The sequence below is a fragment of the Macrobrachium rosenbergii genome, chromosome 1 (genome assembly GCF_040412425.1).
Source record: "Macrobrachium rosenbergii isolate ZJJX-2024 chromosome 1, ASM4041242v1, whole genome shotgun sequence".
Taxonomy (NCBI): Eukaryota; Metazoa; Arthropoda; class Malacostraca; order Decapoda; family Palaemonidae; genus Macrobrachium; species Macrobrachium rosenbergii.
The window spans coordinates 66,038,201-66,045,711 of record NC_089741.1 but is presented as its reverse complement, the minus strand read 5'-3'; the positions used below and the strand labels follow the sequence as shown (position 1 = coordinate 66,045,711).

The following is a 7,511-nucleotide window of genomic DNA, read 5'->3' as shown; positions in this document are numbered from 1 at the left end:
ATATATATATATATATATATATATATATATATATATATATATATATATATATACACACACACACGTACATGCATACACACATACATCAATTTATATTTGCGATAACACACACTCACATTTAAGATTACAAGACTTATGGAATTATTAGTTATTCTTTGTTCTGTTTTTTCCACTACTCGGGTGGCGAGAGGGTTAAATAATGACCGTTGCAACTGGTACTTCCATCCCATCTAGATAGGATAAGATATTATCTTAATCTTTTAATATATATATACAGACCTTATGTATGTGCATTGGATTATGATTAATATCTATATGTGTGTATGAATATACGGAACACCAGTGTGTGTGTGCAGAGTTATATATATATATATATATATATATATATATATATATATATATATATATATATATATATATATATATATATATATATATATATATATATATATATATATATATATATATATATAAATATATATATATATATATATATATATATATATATATATATATATATATATATATATATATATGGAGAATCTACTGGTCACTTTACTAGACATTGTATGTAATTCTAATAGCACAATGCCCCTAATATTTCAGAATTCTTCACGTTTTTGGATATGCTTGTAACTACGAGGCCATGATCAAACACAAGAAATAAGCCGACCTGACCACTCCATGGTCAGGTCGGCAACGTGACCTTGTGGTTAAGGTGACACGGGTTCGTCTCCCGCGACCGCCAATCACAAGTCTCTTCAATTTCTTGTGTTTGGATGTTACGGCTTCGTAGTTACAAGCATATCCAAAAAGCGCAAAGAATTCGAGATGTTAAGAGGGCATTGTGGCTATTAGAATTATACACACACACGCACACACACACACACACACACACACACACACACACACACACACACACACATATATATATATATATATATATATATATATATATATATATATATATATATATATATATATATTTATACATACATACATTCAGCCACGACCCAGCACAAGTGAAAACCTTGAAATTCCTACTAAAGGACAATTTACTGATATAGCCATGAGACCTGAAGAAGGACCCACACAACCAAGACTAAAAATGTATCCAAAAGTACAGTTTGGTTCTCAGACCAGGTCTTTTCAATGTGATTGGTATGGTAGGTATGAGTGGCTTGAATACTTCGTGACTGGTGACAGAGTATACTGCTTTGCATGCAGACTCTTTGGTGCTAATGTAGGGCACAGAGAAATGACATTTACCAGCGAAGGTTTCAGTAACTGGAAGAAGATGCATGAAAAGGCGTTAAAGCATGAAAAAGGCACATACCATGTTATTGCTATAGAAAAATGGCTCAACCTCAAAATTTCACAGTTGCATATTGATGTTCATAAACAAATTGATAGCCAACATAAACAGCAGGTTCTTCACAAAAGAGAATATGTTAAGACACTATTGAACATTGTTAATACAATTGCTAAAACAAACATAGCATTCAAGGGGCATGATGAAAGCGAAAGTTTATTAAATAAGGGTTCCTTTCTGGAAATTTTTGACTTGATAAGCAAAGAGTCTGAGAGATTTTGTGACCTGAAAAAAAAGATTCCATTAAATGCCAAGTATACATCTCGGTTAAGTCAGAATTATCTTCTCAAAACTGTAGCCGATTGTGTGCTTGATGTCATAGCCAAAGAAGCCAAGTCATCACCCTTCTTTTTATTAATATGTGATGAGACTAGAGATGTTAGTATTACTGAGCAACTCTGTGTCTGTATAAGGTATGTCATAGACGAAACAGTAAATGAGAGGTTCATAGGATTCATCTCTTTGACGAATCTTGATGGTACTTCTGTAGCTAACGCGTTGTTAGAGAAGCTCCGTAATCTTGGCCTGAATATTAATAAACTAATAGCACAGTGCTACGATACGGCATCTGTAATGAGTGGCAAAATCAGTGGTGTACAGGCACAAATCCGAGAATCTGTGAAGAATCCATACTTTTATGCACTATGTTCTGCACACAGATTGCAGTTAGTCATAACTCACACAGCTGGCTGCCTGCCAGAAGTAGCAGAATTTTTTAACTTGATTTCAGCTCTAATTAACTTCATCCGTGGTTCAACCTTGCGCCATGACATATTCATAGACCTCCAGAAAGACAAAATATTGTCAGTCCTGGAACTTCCTAAAGTGTGTCAACACAAATGGGAATACAACCATAAGGCCCTTAAGTCAATATCACAACGCTATGAGATTTTGATGGATACTCTAGAAGATTTGTCTAACCATGGAAGATCTGGTGAAGAAAAAGCCTTAGCTAAATGGATTCCTACAAGCTTTAAAAAAGTTTTGAGACAGTCTTTCTGTTGATTACCTTTTCTGAAGTATTTGATATTACAACCCCACTATCAAAGAAATGGCAGAATGAGAATATGGAACTTGCTGCAGCACTTAGCATGGCACAAGAAACACTTGAAATTATTAGTGACAAAAGAAAAACAGACTACCATTTTAACACCATTTGGCAAAAATCAATTGATTTTGCTACTGAGAGAAACATAACTTCATCTTTCCGTCAGCCTTCAAGGAAAAGGAAACCATCTTCACGTCTGTTGGAATCCTTTATAATTGAAAACACAGGCCAACGAGACACTTTTGAAAGGGTTGAGGACCCAAAAGCCTACGGTAAAAGGTCTCTGAATATCCCTATTTTTGACGAAGTACTCAGTGAATTTAGACAAGGATTTGATGAACCAAAAATATCCTCCTTGGTGTAGCTGCTTGCCACCCATCATCTCCAAATTTCTTAAATGAAAATGACTTGCAATACCTTGCTGACCAGTACTCAGTTGAAAGGGAAAGCCTCCATGCAGAACTACTTATTACTCAGAGAATACTACGGGATGATGTGAAATCTATTTCTGATGCTTTGGATAAACTGTAACCAATGAAGGAAGGTTTCACCGCACTTTGGAATTTAATGCATTTGGCTTTCACTTTCCCTGTCAGTAATGCCAAATGTGAGCGATCCTTTTCTGTCTTGAAATTGGTCAAGACTTACCTCAGGGCATCAATGGGTCAGGAACGACTGACCAGTCTAGGCACAATTTCTGTTGAGAAAGCTGTAGAGGAATCCCTTGATCTTGATAGGGTAATGGATAGATTTGCAGCTCTCCCGATATCTTTACACTCAAACTCAGGTGAATCCACCACAAGGTGTTTATCTCTAATTTAATTAAGTTAGATGCAATATACTTCATGTAATCAATGTGGTTTATTATTCTATTTTTATTTCTCTTTTTTTTATGACAGAAATAGTGTTGTGGTGTAGAATAGATAGGGAAATTAGATAGAAAAGAGAGAGAGAGAGAGAGAGAGAGAGAGAGAGAGAGAGAGAGAGATAGAAAAGAGAAAAAGTTAGGAGAGAGAAGGAGAGAGAAGTAAGAATAAAGAGAGAGACAAAGAACACAGTGATAACGTCCAAAAGCTGTTGTTGTATCGTGTTATCAATACGCTAATCGAGGCAGGAACCATATGCAGTATATCGTGTTGAAGCCATAAAAAACAGTCGTAAAAATGAGAAATAATGGCCTCGCGATTAAGCTAACCAATTCATGAGTCAGCACAGCCTAAATGCTTACAGCAGCTGGTTCTATAACCGCGCCTTCTCAGGGAGGCGTTTTCGTGGAAGTTCCAGGAATTTGGGGGCTGGACAAAGTGATGTACTTCTACAACCTCCAATCAAACACTAGGAAGGGGTCTTTCACACACCCTCCTAAGAGCACCTCCAATCAAGTCCTCTAAGGAGAGATTTGAATCACACCCACTACAGTCCTTCCAATCAGCTACTTGAAGGGGAGGCCTTGCTGATTAATCCTTCCAATAAGGCTAGAAGGAGGTGGAGATTGCAGATAACAAATTTTCTAGGGGTTCAACAAGCTAGAGAACGACAGGGAGAGAAGAGTTGAGAACTGTGTCCTTCAAGGGAGAGTACGTCTCCCCTTGCTTCAGTGTTCCCCATAGAGACTGAGTCAAGAGTGATTTGTTTTTTATCATTGTAACTTGTTAATTTTGTATTGATCCATATAATACTAAATAAAGTGAAGAAATTACCCATCTCATCACTATATGCCTTTCTGAGAGATATCAATACTTAAATTAATAAATTTAAAGAAGATAGCACATCATCCGTGAAGCGATCTGAGGGACACATCAAAAGAAACCAAGGTAAGAAGAGAAAGACTAAAATTCATACAAACATACAACAGAACTTAAACAGAAGGAGAAGAAGACGACCCATTACAATAGCTCCGTTTTATTTTATCTTTTTAAACAGTTTTGTTCTTCTGTAAGAATAGTGAAAGTATATATGCAGAGAATAGTTTCATCATAGTATCTCATGTAATATGCTACATATATAAATATATGTAATACGCAACTAATACTCCAATTTTTTTCACTCCTGCTCATCTACCAAGTTACCATCTAATGGTCGCATCAAATATATCAAGCTGGTAGGGCTCCAGCCCCCCAAAATTTAACCTCTAGTGACGCCACTGGTGAACAGTAAAGAAAAATCAGGAAACTTCAAAACTGGAGGACTCATTAAAGCATCTTTGACCTTATGAAAAGCTACCTGCTGAGCTACACCCCATGAGAATTATACATCGTCTCTCAATTCATCCTTCAAAGCTGCGAACAACATAGAAAAACCTTTCATGAATCTACAGAAAAAACCCGTCATACCCATGAGTGAGCAAATGTTTTTCATAGCCTTGGGTGTAGGAAAATTTGCAATCACTTTGACCTTCTCATCCTTCACTTGAACACCTTCTTTCGAAATGACATGTCCTAAATAAACAATATATCTCTTCAAAAAATCATACGTGACTAGTTTAACCTTCAGGCCTGCCATTCTAAGTCTCCTAAGGATTTCCATAAGCACTTCTAAATGTTCCTCTGTAGAATCTGTAGCAATTAATATATCATCCATATAAACAGACACATTTTCCCTAACAACCCATGCAAAACTGTATTCACTAGCCTCACAAATGTAATAGGACTACCTGACAAACCAAAGGGCATTCTTGTAAATTTATAATGTCCCTTGGGAATTAAAAATGCTGTTAACTTTCTACTTTCCTCACTCAACGGCATTTGCAAAAACCTTTGCGTGAGGTAAATTAACGGATAAATATATCTACCTCCAATCTCCACAGACAAATCTGGCAAACATGCCACCAGATACCTGTCTGAAATGGCCTTCTCATTTAATTTTCTAAATCCACACACATGCGGATTGAACCATCCTTCTTAGGTACCGCCAACAACGGAAAATTAAATGGTGATGAGCTTGGCCTAATTATACCTCATTCCTCCCACTTGTTAACCTCTTGCTCAGCCTGCTCCCTAATCTTGAAAGGTATTGTATACGATGGGACATAGATAGGCTTCATCCCCTTCTCTAAATGCACCTGATGCTCCAACTCATCTGTTAACCCCAATTTATATCCTTTCATAGCAATATCATCTAAATATTTTTCTCAAAACTTCACCTAGCCTCTCTATGTATTTCTTATAGTCTGCCTCACCCAAATGATTGTTAAAAATATCCGTTCTAACCTCCATTTCAGCCTTCGAAAACCCATTTTGCTCCCCTATTAATGCCACTGTTTCAGTTTCCTCTCACCATTCCTCCAAATCTACAACATAAGTTTTGCTCTGATACCTCCTAACTGAATTATTACAGTTTAACAATTTCACCCATGTAGCCCGTTCATTTATTACCTTATTTATTGAAACTGTACTCACCACTCCTTTAAGTTTCTCACTGCCTGTTTATCCACTTTGATATCCCTCACCTTAACTTTCACCAAACCAACCATACCTGGTTCTAGAATTACATCCTCCTTTAAAACACCTTTATATATCCCCTTCCCCTCACCGACTGATTATCTCCCACAATTTCCTCGTTATTCCCACTTCATCATCCTCCATAACAGATATATTCTCCTCCATTTCCTCAACACCCACATACAGGATAAAACCTCCAGTTTCACCAACCATTATGCCTCCTTTACTAGGGTATATAGAAATTCTGATCCTAGTACATGCTGGATGCCCCAATAAAATCTTATTGCCCAAGTTAACACCACTCACCACCAAAACTAACTAACTTATTAAATGGTTCCCCAGCGAAAAACAAATATCTGCCACCCCTACAACATCCAGTTTGTGAGGTTGGACATCGCACACTTTTTCCTCTGAATGCCTTAGCCGATACTGGGAAAACATTGATTGATAAAAATCGTAGTACACTAAACTGATTGATGCTCCAGTATCCACAAAAATTAAAAGACTAGACACAGCTACACCTACTTTTACCGCTGGCTTTCATTCTCTTATATCTCCCAGAAGCCCTATGTGCCATGAACAATTTATCCCTTCCCTTTTTGTTGATCTGCCCTCAAGAAATTTTGTCCATTCTGAGACTTCTTGGAATAACCTTCTTGAGGAGCTTCCTTCTAGCTACTACCATAATTCTGGATTGCTGGTCTAACATTACTCTTTTTGAACGACTGACAGAGCCGCCAAAAATGTGAAGAACTCTTACACCCGCCACAGTATTTAACTCGGCAAAACTTCTTTGTATGCCCTAACTTATTGCAATTAAAGCAACGAATTTGTGCCATAGGATCCGTAGATTTTCTGTCACTCTCTGCTTTACTGCAAAATCCACCAGAAGCAAAACCTGAATCTCTCTGCGTGAAGTTTCATTGATCCCCATCGTGGTTTTCGGCGTCCCATTGAAAAATGTGCTATCTACCGTCGGGCATTTCGACATGGGCTTTCTAATTTGGGCAAAAATAAATTATTCATCAGACGTAGGCTTTACCCGACTATCAAAACTACTCACTATTGCGTCTGGCACATCATTCAGGAGCCAGGAAAAATGCAACAACTTTTTAAACTTATTTAAGGAATCAGAGCCGCCATTTACCCAGTCTGAACCTTTCAATTTCTCCACTAAATCCGAAGTTGCATCAAATAACTGCGAGCTATAATCTACCATAGAATTCTGCCCCCTTCCTATTCCTGTGGAATGCTCTCATATCCTGAACCAAATCACAACATCCATCTGCTTCATATGCAGTTCTTAGAAAAACCTTCAGATCGTTCCAAGTCCGGCATTTCTTAAATCCAAAGCTATAACACCATTTTCCAATGTCTCTTACATCTAAGAAACCCTTTTGCCTCTTTAAAGGTATCTGTCTGATCTGTGGTTTTCTTCGTATGCAAGTGACCTTGAATGCCTTCAATAAAAATTTTGACAGGATGTCTCAAGCTCCCATTCACCAAGCCCGCAAAAGGCTGAATTGGCGAGGTGAAAGTTGTTACCCTATGAATTAATCTTATTGCCTGTGCCCCTGAGAGCCATTTTTCAATAATTTCCCTTTCTGGTTTCTACGTGAACGGGAACTACTCCACACCCCTGTAAAAACTT

At 37.4% G+C, this 7,511-nt stretch overlaps 1 pseudogene; it reads left to right on the top strand.

Annotated features, from left to right (window-relative positions):
- The first annotated feature begins 1,010 nt into the window (after positions 1 to 1,010).
- Positions 1,011 to 3,242, top strand: LOC136840611 (zinc finger MYM-type protein 1-like; annotated as a pseudogene).
- Positions 3,243 to 7,511: the final 4,269 nt, after the last annotated feature.